An 11,965-nucleotide genomic window follows, 5' to 3' on the forward strand; every position below is an offset into this window, starting at 1 on the left:
TATGTTTACGTATGGGCCTTGAATTCCTGATCTTTCCAACACTTTTATCATGAGGGGGTGTTGGACTTTGTCAAATGCTTTCTCAGCATCTAATGAAATGATCATGTGTATTTTTTTCCTTTGAGTTTGTTTATATAGTAGATTATGTAATCGATTTCCATATAGTGAACCATCCCTGCACCCCTGGGATGAAGCCTAGTTGATCCTGATTGTTGATGATTTTTGATGTGTTGTTGCATTAGGTTTTTGAGAATTTTATTGAATATTTTTTTGCATCGATATTCATAAGGAACATTGGCCTGAATTTCCTTCTCTTTGTTGGTTCTTTGTGTGGTTTAACTAAAAGGAAATTGTGGCTCCATGGAACAAATTGAGTAGTGTTCCTTCAGTTTCTCTTTTTTGGAATACTTTAAGGAGTATAGGTATTAGGTCTTCTTTGAAGATCTGATAGAACTCTCCACCAAACTCGTCTGGTTCTGGCCTTTTTTTGGTTGAGAGACTATTAATGACTGCTTGTATTTCTTTAGGGCATATGGGACGGTTTAGATCATTTATCTGATACTGATTTAACATTGGTACCTGGTATCTGTCTAGAAAATTGTCCATTTGATCAAGATTTGCCAGTTTTGTTGAGTATGGGGTTGTTTGTTTGTTTGTTTGTTTGTTTTTAAGTATAATCTGAGGGGTTTTTTTTATTTCTTCAGTTTCAGTTGTTATGTCTCCCTTTTGATTTATGATTTTGTTAATTAGGATACTGTCTCTGTGCCCTCTAGTTAGTCTGGCTAAGGGTTTATCTATCATGTTGTTTTTCTCAAAGAACCAACTCTAGCTTTGGTTGACTCTTTGACTAGTTCTTTTTGTTTCTACTTGGTTGATTTTAGCCCAGAGTTTGATTATTTCCTGCTGTCCTCTCTCTTGGGTGTATTTGCTTCTTTTTGTTCTAGATCTTTCAGATGTACTGTAAAGCTGGACGTGTATGCTCTCTCCAGTTTCTTTTTGGAGGCACTCAGAGCTATGAGTTTTCCTATTAGCACTGCTTTCATTGTGTCCCATAAGTTTGGTTATGTTATGGCTTCATTTTCATTAAGCTCTAAAAACTATCTAATTTCTTTCTTTGTTTCTCCCATGACCAAGTTACCATTAAGTAGAGTGTTGTTCAGATTCCATGTGTATGTATGTTTTCCATTGTTGTTGTTGGTATTTAAGACCAGTCTTAGTCCTTAGTGATCTGATAGGATGGAAGGGATTATTTCAGTCTTCTTGTAGCTGTTGAGGCCTGTTATTTGATCCATTATATGGTCAGTTTTGGAGAAGGTGCTGAGAAGAAGGTATATTCTTTAGCTTTAGGATAAAATGTTTGACAGATATATGTTAAATCAATTTGGTTTATAACTTCTGTTACTTTCACTGTGTCTCTGTTTAGTTTCCCTTTCCAGGATCTGTCCATTGATGAGAGTGGGGTGTTATAGTCTCCCACTCTTATTGTGTGAGTTGCAATGTGTGCTTTGAACTTTAGTAAAGTTTCTTTGATGAATGTGGGTGGCCTTACATTAGAAGCATAGATGTTTGGAATTAGGACTTTTCCTGGTAGTTTTTTTTTTTTTCTTTGATGAATATGAAGCATCCGTCCTTATCTTTTTTGATAACTTTAGGATGAAAGTCAATTTTATTTTATATTAGAATGGCTACTCCACCTTGTTTGGGGGGGGGACCATTTGCTTGAAGAATTGTTTTCCAGGCTTTTGCTCTGAGTTCCTGTCTCTGTTTGTCACTGGCGTGGATTTTCTGTATGCAGCAAAATGTTGGGTTCTTTTTAAGTATCCAGTCTGTTAGTCTATATCTTTTGGGAGGGGGAATTTAATCCATTGGTATTAAGAGTTATTAAAGAATAGTAATTGTTGCTTCCTGTTATTTTTGTGTTTAGAGGTGGAATTAGGTTAAGATGGCTATCTTCTTTCTGGTTTGTTAAAAGATTACTTTCTTGATTTTTCTAGGGTATAGTTTCCTTTTTTATTTTAGTTTTCCATTTATTTATCCTTTGAAGAGCTAGATTTGTTGAAAGATATTGTGTAAATTTGTTTTTATCATGGAATATCTTGGTCTCTCTATCTATGGTAATTGAGAGTTTTGCTGGGCATAGTAGCCTGGGCTGGCATTTCTGTTCTCTTAGGGTCTGTATTATGTCTTCCCAGGATCTTCTGGCTTTTATAGTCTGTGGTGAGAAGTCTGGTGTAATTCTGATAGTCTGGTGTAATTCTGATAGTCTGGTGTATTTCTGATAGGTCTGCCTTTTTGTGGTACTTGACCTTATTCCCTTACTGTTTTAATATTCTTTCTTTATTTTGTGCATTTGGTGTTTTGATTATAATGTCACAGGAGGCATTTCTTTTCTGGTCTAATCTATTTGGTGTTCTGTCTGCTTCCTGTGCATTCATGGGAATCTTTTTAATTTTTTGGAGTAAGGGAAATCTTCTTTTGTAATTTTCTTGAAAATATTTACAGGCCTTTAAGTTGGGAATTTTGGCTCTCTTCTATACCTATTATACTTAGGTTTGGTCTTCTCATTGTGTCCTGGATTTCCTGGATGTTTTCAATTAGGATCTTTTTGCAGTTTGCATTTTCTTTGACTGTTGTGTCAATGTTTTCTATGGTATCTTCTGTACCTAAGATTCTCTCTTCTCACCTCGCAGCCCAGGAGTAAAAGCACTCCTGGGAGAACAGCTCATTCCTGTCTGGGCCTGTGCACAGCTGACAATCTTTATAAAAGGAATGAAGCAAGGAACTCCTGTAGGGTACAGGGATGTCTCAGGAAGCTCGAAGTTGGGTGCAATTGGGGAATTACACCTCCGTGATTAAATAGCCCATTATAACCTATTTATACTAAGTGGACATAAACATAAAGCTAACTCTGCAATTGGTAAAGAAGTACCTGTCACTGATTTTAGCCAGAGGACAGACACCATTTTAGATGGCAAAATGATCTTGTGTTTCCAATAACAGGAGGATGGTGCCTAATATAGATATTTTGTTAGGTTATTTATTCCTGATAAGACATTCTGGCCAACCATGAGCATCAAGTCATCTTTTGCAAGTGGAAACTCCTAGATCTAGCAGTCAAGCCAGTCCTTAGGTGTCACCAGTTGCTTTGATCTTAGAAATGGTTGGTCCTGTCACTTCTGCAGCTGCAGCTAGTTGTCTTCTTGGTGGATGTCATGTAAGGGATCTTTCCTCAAAATCACTCTGCTTCAGCCCTGTTCCTCTGAGGGTGCATGCTGAAGTGGCATTCTTTGGCCTTTCTAACAGTTGTCCCCAACCCTCTATGCTCCTTTAGCTGTAATCTACTCCCAGATCACAAAAAAATCGTAAAGTTCTACTTACCTCTTCCCTGTCTTCTTCCTTTACAAAGGGATTGCTCTGTGTGAGGTTTCAAATTCCTTCCTTGGCTTTGAATGTTTTCACTTTTTCACATCTCATTTCTACAAAGAGTTTGGTGTTGAAAGGGAGAGGATTTAGGGTGAACTCAAGCTGCCATGTTGACCTGGGTATAATCAAATATTTTCTGTACCTTTCTCTGGGTTGAGGTCTTTTGAAAGTATGGTAACATTGTCAAGCCTTTTGTGTCTTCAACAGAGACCAGTATTGAAACCGTTACTTAACTATATGAGGATTCCCAATGATAGCTTGTTTGTGAACAATTTTTTTTGTCTCTTAAATTTTTCCCAAGACTAAAAATGAAATCTGGCCATGGTAGTCCATGGATGTAGTTGAAGCCACTTAGGAGGCTTTAGTCAGGGAATGACTTGGACCCACCCATCAGGGCAGTTGAGGGGAGGGAGGTATTTCATCATAATTGCTTGGTTTCTCAATAGTGTTTTACCAACTTTTAGCAAACTACATCAAGAACTTGTTTCATGTGACCTTAATTGAACCAATTTAATCTCTTGATCTAGGGGCCAGAGTATGCTATGGGAACCTAGACACCTTTTTTTCCTGTATCCAGTGGGACTGTAATTACCAAACCTCCTCCACTCTAGCCCACCCACACGTCATGTCATGAAACATACTGAGCAGGCATAGCCTTAAAAATATGTTTCTCTCCTAAGCTCTATTGGAAAAGAGACTATGGATGGAAGAATCATGGAGGAAGTGTCGTGGTTCCAAGGTGGTCAGACAGCACTAAAGCAGGAGAGCTAAAGAGCAGGCATTACACATCAGGGCTTTGGATTGCTGCAGGGGAGCCAAAACCCTGAAACTCAGGTTACATTCTGGGCCAGAAGGAAGGATCAGAACTCAGGAGGTCCCCTCATTCACTCATTATCAGCCCCACATTTTTTCTAGACAAAGAGACATATATTTAAATGCAAGTGTAATCATTTATTGAACAGGAAAAAGAAGAAATTCAAGGAAAATTGTCATGGGTGTGTCAAAGAGAAATTTAAAGAAAGTCTTTGATTCTTGATGAGTTATACTAGGTAACATGCTGGAGAGACTGGGATTGCACTTCTCTGTGAGACACGATGGAAAGCAGATCACAGAAACTTGTCACAGGATGCTGTATGGATAGAAAGTGATGATGGTGGAGTCCTGGTGAGAAGTCTCCACTCAACACTGTGTAAGCCAGGAAGAAAGAATACAGAAACTCATTAAGTACTTCTTAGATTGGCTTCTGGACAGAGAGACATTCTATTAAAAAAAAAAAAAAAAAAGGGATGGAACAATGGATCTTCCCTTGCAAACTATCTGCAATTATTTGCCAGAACACAGGGACGGAAGTCAGAATAAATGACCTTAATGGAATCTAGGTCTTCTTTCCACAACCTTTGTCATAAGAAGCTCTGAAGAAGGTTAGGTAAATTGTGGAATAATGATAAAAGCCTTGGCTACATTTAAAAACTTCACACATTATATGAGTGAAGTCTTGGACTAGATGAGAAGGGAGGACCAGAGGAATCTGCTCTTCAGACTGGTTGATAAGTGGTGATCAGGTACATTCACTCCCAGGTAAGAAGACAAGGTTGTACGGAGTTCAGATTAAGATGTTATTATCTCGAGTGGGATGGAGGGGGACCACAAACACTGAAGAGCAGCTATATCACTTCAGGCTACTCTGTCTGTTAATGATATTGAACCCACCGCTGAGCCTGTTTCACACAAGCACACATCAACTATGTAAAACTCACATCCTTGTTTTCTTGCCTAAGTGCTTAGGTCACTTTACTTCAAAGCTCAAAGTAGGGTTAGATCACAAATCCCTATCATTCAAAGCCAATTTTCAAGCTTTCCTCAAAGATTCCTTATCAAACTATTTTTATTGTAATATGGGCACACAATGCTAATACTTTTGGAAGGGCATCTCCATGACCACCAACCCCCTCCTTGCTCTCATTGGGTACTGCCCACCTGAAGGCTCAGGCCATTCTTCATTCTCAGGCCTGGAGGCAGCGATCTGTAGTGAGAACAAGAACATGTTCAGGTACCAGGTCCACTTTATTTTCACCAGAGAAAGGATAGGACTCTCCAGTGCTCAACAAATGACTGGTAATCTACTGGGTTTGTTTCCTCTATTATAAAATATTCAGGATGAGAAAAATAAATGAATCCTGACTTACTGGTTTTGGTGAAGTCAATGATATTTTCCCTAATGATTCCATGCTCCTCACAAAGTTTTACAAACTCTTCCTTGATGTTTGAATTCAAATCTGGTTCTCGGCCTGTGAGAAGAGCAACAGTGAGTGTAGCAGCTGCATCGTGTGCATTGACCACAGCCTGAATGAGGGAACAGAGACTCCCCCATAAGGATGGGAAAATGGTTGGCAACATGATTGACAGGCATGGTTGATCTATTCTGAATTTGGCATCCATAGAATATCCTTCTGTCACACTGAGAGATTTCAGAGTGCTTCCATCACTATGCTCGAGGGATGATGGAGGTGACCATCAATCTTAAGGACATGAGAAAGAGGCAGGACCAAGCTGGGAAGACCATATTAAAGCTAGAGGTTCTTTCTTCTTTTCCCACTCCAAGATCAGTGTCTGCATGAAAATACTTTACCATAGAGCGACATCATCTGGAAGGTTTCCCCATCCTTTTCGTTAATGAGATGAAACATGATATAATTATCATAGTCTGTCTTAAGTATAGTAAATGTATTGAATCCATCATCTGTGGAGGAAATGGAACACAGCTCAGAAATTCTTTGTTCTGCAGGAAATGATGGATACCCTTTTCTTGTTCTACCCCAAACACAAATTCATTAAAATCCATATCCTGGAAGAGATTGGCGAAATGTCTGAGCCTTTCTGTCTTTACCTTTCTGAACTTCAAGAAGTAACGTCTAAGAAAAGGGACTCTGTGAGGTCCAGACCACTAGTGAACAGTCAGCCACAGGAGCACCACGCTCTCATCCTCTCCTAGGCTTACATACCTCCCTCAGCAGCTTCCAGCAACATGTTTCTATCTTTCATAAGTTCGTTGTGTCAAATTATCTGCTGCTACACCCTGAGTGATGTGCACCAGTGCTAGCCAACAGGCAGTATCAAATAGGTTCCATGTCCCCCTACTTATCCCACTTGCCAACCACAGGGTGTTAGCTATTAGATGGTGTGCACTTAACTAGTAGGTGCAAGTTCCTGTGTTCAGACTCCAGCAACAGACAGACAGAGACACACACTAAAGGTATTAAGGATTACTAATCATCTAGCGGATAGATACATAGACATTTTATATATTTACACATCACAGAATATTCACCAGCCTTTTCTGTTTTGTCAGCAACCAAAAATATTTCGGAGCACTCTTCATCTATACTGTAAAACAGAGTGAGCTGGTGATTAAGGTATTTTGAACTGGCTGGCTTCTTGCCCCACTACACTATACATATCCCCAGTTTCTGATTCCATTTAACTTTTGACTATTTTTGTAAAATTAGCAAAAGGATTTTATTTACATTATTTCCTTTATATCTGATGCTTTAGCAATCACAAATTTGCCTATTATTTTGAAAAAAGAAAAGGACAATCACTTCTCATCCTTAGAACAACTGCAATTACTTCCAAGTTTCACCAGTGCTGTGCTTCAGGCATTGGTGTAGATTATCAGCCAGATTTCCACCATCTGCCTCAAATATGCACTCTAATTGGACCTGATGTGACTCTCAGATCCACAGAGGAGAATTATTACTATCATGTTTACTGCAGAAAAACGCAAGTAGGAAGGGGTGGATTTCTTTGGGTAACAACTACTAATAAAATTTTAATTCATAATCACATAATCTTAACTTGTGGTATACTGTCTCATTAATGTGGTTTCAGAAATGTCTCTGATCTTCCCTATAGAACTCCTAATGAATGAATTCCTGTCATCAAATCTTGTCTCTGATTTTGAAAAACAACTAGTTAGAGATCTTGTTTCAGTGGCACATGGAGCATTCTAGTTTTGGATACAGACTCAGTATGTGTGTACACATGTACATACTGAGAGGCATCTCGTCCCCCTACCCGAGTGTTTGTAGGTGAGAGACCATACCAGGTTTTCCTTTCCTGTTTGTCAGCTAGGAGCATCTCACTTACACAGATTGGAATTTAAAAGCTAAGGAATTCTCCAAGACATGGATGTGCTCCACAAAAATTCTCATGCTGCCATGTTCTTCTATCTTTTCTCTTTTGTCAGAGGCCAGGACAATAGTATAGCATTCCCCATTAATCTGTAATAGATAAGCAAATGGATAAGGGAGAAAGAGCAGGGATACCACATGCACATGTGTCCACTTGAACTCCAGCCTATGGGTTAGGGCCTGAGCATACACAGGGGTAGATTTCATGCCAGTTGCCACAATACATACCATACTGTTCCTACCTCTCAGTGAGAACACAGGTCCCCAAACATTGTTAGGTCTAAGTAGCTGGTCTTACTTCAAGGTCTGGAGCCATTCATTTGTCTAATAGATTGGGGCACTATACCCATCCCCTCAAAGGACCCACTTGGCTTTGAGTTTGATCATACCTTTTCTACATTAACGTTCCTTCCCTTAGAACTACCTTCTTCTGCATGGACACAGACTAGGGTCAGTCCCAAACACAGCAGCAGCAGGAACAGCTTTATTTTGGTAGGGAGTAGAATTATCTGTCTGTCAGGACCACGTCTTTCTGGTGATGTTGCCTACACTCCACTCCCCAGCTCCTTTGCTTGTCCTTATATATGCTCTGGGTTCAATGGGTTTTTTTTTTCTTCCCGTATGAGTCTACTCTATCTCTGTCAGGCTTTGTGGAATGTTTTCTCATTTATTGATGAGAGGCCAAGGATTGTTCCTGCCGTTTTCAAACTTGGCAATTTCATCACCTATGGATTGATTTAGTAGTCTTACATTTCTCAAAACATATTCCCAAGAAAACAGTGGGTGTTCAAGGGAACTGCCATCTGGAACTAGATTCACCTCTGGATCTAGCTTAGAATCAGAAAGCCAGTTTTGGAGAGGGTGGGGACTGAACTGGAAGGTCAAGTATGCATAGAATCTTTAATTTTAGACAAGTATGGAAGAAGTTGAGTTACTCAATTTTTGCAAAAGATTCATTTACATTTCATGTGTATGAGCATTGGTTTTGCATGTGTACCTGAGTACCATGCACAGGCCTGGTGCAGTGGAGGTCAGAAGAAGGAGTCAGATTCTTTGAAACTTCTTTTTGCTGAGGACACAGGTTCAAATACCGGCACTCACCTAGCATCCCAAAACTGACTCTATCTTCAGTAACAGGAAACCATACACTTTCTTTTGATCCCTGTTGCCTCCTATACACAAGTGGTGCATATAAACTCATTCAGGCACATACACATAAAAATAGTAAATCATAATTTAAAAAACAATTATCAAGAAAAGTCTTCCAAGGTTAAGGTGATAGCCACCAAAAAGGCTTCAACCTTTGTACTGATAGCACTGACCTCAGAATCCAAAGTGGTGTCAGTAACCAGGTTGCATCAACTGTTTACCTTTGAGAACATTGGACTTCAACTGACAAGACACAATCTCATCATTAATGAAAAATACAAGTATTGTTCAAAGTCATATTTGCTGATGGAGGTCCAAGTAGAAATCATGCCAAAAATCATGTTTCCAAAGACATAGAGTTACAATGGGAACATATTTTGTATCAGTAGATATTTTATTTACCCTGGAACTAGAAACATAAACTAGTGTTTGATGTGAGGAAATAAAGAATTCAAGAATGAGGCAAGTACTCAATATGCTTAATTTCAACTTTGCATCAGCTTTATATGGTATGTACTATTTTATTCTTCTTACCATAGTATTAGATAAGACTCAGAAAGATTAAGTAACTGTATAAGGTCATATATAGTCAGTCAATGTGAAAACTTAGATTTAAACACAATACTCTCTAACTCAGGAGCCTTTGTTCTTATTGACTCCACTATACAAGTCTGGATGTTTTTACCATGAAAGGGGGATGGTTAAATAGGAGAAAGAGGAATAAACAGTGCTGTAGAGCTCCAGACATTTTGGACTGGCAGGTACTAGCAAAGAAACTGCACATGGGTTTCTTTAAAATATGAAGGAGTTGGTGTAGTCCCAGACTGAATGAGGCATGACAACTGTCTCTATCTTAGTCTACAAGCATTTGGTGGATGCTCTACTAGGGGATTATCACATTCTTCCCTCCTCTTCCTTCTCCTCTTCCTCCTCCTTTTCCTCCTCCTTCTCCTCTTCCTACCCTCTTTCTTTTTTGGTTGATTATGGTGTCTGCACACATGTGCACATGCTTGTGCCTTTGATAGTATATGCAGAAGTCAGCACAGGAAACCAATTGTCTCCCTCTATCTCTTTTTACTTCACCCCCTTGGGACAGGTTCTCCCTCTGAATCTGGGAATTAGTTAGTGTGTTTCAGATAGGCTGGCTGGCCACTAAGTCCCAGCAATCCTCCATTCTCCACCACTACCAGTGCTGGGATTAAAAGCAGCCATGACCAGCTTTTTAATGTGAGCTCTGAGCTGGACTTGAGCTTACACTGAGTTTCTGAATGGTTTTAGATCTCTGGCAATCCTCCTGCTCCAGCCTTCTGAACACTGGGATTATGGGTTGTAGCACCTCATCCAGCTATGGACCATTGCTTTTCTAGTAATGAATTAGAAGTTGCTTCTACAGCAGAAAACAACAATGAGTCCTTTCCACTCCTGACTTCAGCTCAGGCACCTTCCCTGTCACTAAGCATGTTAACACTCCTTATCGTGTGTAGACTGTTCATGTGAGTGAAAAGCTGAAGCAGTCAAGAATTGACTAGACAAAGTCTGTATGTAAGGAGTTTACAAGTAACCAACAAACAACCTAGTTGTAACTAGCTAGAATTTCTGAAACTGACTCATAGGACTTGTGTCTCATGCTTAACTAATTGAACAAATAATTCATTCAGAAAGCCTGTGGACACATTCAAGGCACTTATTTGATGCCAGGGTATATTTGGGGCCAAGAAGAACATCTATGAAAGCAGGCATATTTGATTCATGTCCCAGAGAGGTAATATTCTGTAGTCTCTCTAGCAACCAGATTGAGAGTACATACTGCTGACCCTGGCTCAACATCAGTTCTGAATTACCTGCTGTGTCAGTGTCAGAGTATAACCCCACACACACACCCTCCAGCCTTGAGCTGGCTGAACAAGTATCTGACACTTGAGCTACATGTCTTGCTTTGCTACAATTATATCTTCCCGTCAGACAACTGAGAACTGCCCACCCACCGAGCTACTGAAGATCCTACTTTGCAACTCAATCTAACTGAAACAAGCAACAGAACCCAGCTGAAACAAAGGGATAGGTCCTTGGGTTTTCCCATATATATTCAGTGCCATACATTAGATATAGCCTTGATCAGAGAACTTTGTCTTGGCTTGTTATTTCTCTCACTGTACTTCCAATCCACCACAAGTTTTCCTTTCAGGTGCCTGGTAACCTGTGGCTGCTGTCAGTACAGTTGGCATCTGAACAAGGTACCAGAATACAGAAAGACCAAATGAGGGACACAGTCTTGGTGGGGCTGCATGTAAAATGGAAGATGGTATTCTGCATGGTAAGCAACATACAGCACTGATGTTAGCGGTATAAGTTTTATCTTTTGAAGGCTGTTGACTGCAAGGTTGCAAAAAGGATACAGGCTAGACTGAGTAAGAGCTGTCCCAACACTGATATCAGTTAGGGGTTGACAGTGGAAAATGTGACTGGAAATGTCTAAAAAGGCATTTGTCCACAGTCAGAAACTGCAACAGGAAAGAGGAGTAGGCCTTAAAATAATAAAATAAAATAAAATAAAATAGAATTAAAATAAAATGAAACAAAACAAAACAAAATAAAATAAAATATTTAAAAATAAAAAGAATACAATATACACACAAAAAAGGAAATGACATGAGAGAGAGGGAGAGAGGGAAAGAGGGAGAGGGAGAGAGAGAGAGAGAGAGAAGAAGAAGAAGAAGGAGGAGGAGGAGGAGGAGGAGGAGGAGGAGGAGGAGGAGGAGGAGGAAGACGAAGAAAATTGATTTTAGAGCTCTCCAAGGGACAGAAGGACATCAAGAGATGTCCTGCTTTCTGGTGCCAACAGGAGAAATCCTTAGTTCTGGTTACATCAAGTTTTCTACCCTCTCTGTATTGTCTGTGTTTGGTGCACCAATCTGTCCACATGTCAACTCATGTCTGTTTTGGTTTCATTGTCTGAATGACTGCGGTTCTATGTTTCATGTTGAAAAGAAAAACATGGTTAAAACTTTATCTGCTGGCTATCCATCCTTGATTCAGTCTCAGTTGCACAGTGGTGGCTGATTTAAGTTGCCCAGCACCCTTAGCCAGGAGTCAAGTGCAGCAGGAGAGGCCCTACTGAAAAGCTGTTTTTCAGAGGGGCCAGCTGCTTCTTAGTTCTAAGGCAAAGAAGCTGCTGATAGGTTTTTTTTTTTCCAAAAAAAAAA

General features: G+C 39.7%; 1 pseudogene; it reads right to left on the minus strand.

The window, feature by feature from the left end:
- Positions 1 to 4,468: 4,468 nt before the first annotated feature.
- LOC110293324 (major urinary protein 4-like) lies at positions 4,469 to 9,103 on the minus strand (annotated as a pseudogene).
- Positions 9,104 to 11,965: the final 2,862 nt, after the last annotated feature.

This window comes from Mus caroli, unplaced genomic scaffold (assembly GCF_978045245.1).
Source record: "Mus caroli unplaced genomic scaffold, Mus_caroli_1 scaffold_6, whole genome shotgun sequence".
Lineage (NCBI taxonomy): Eukaryota > Metazoa > Chordata > Mammalia > Rodentia > Muridae > Mus > Mus caroli.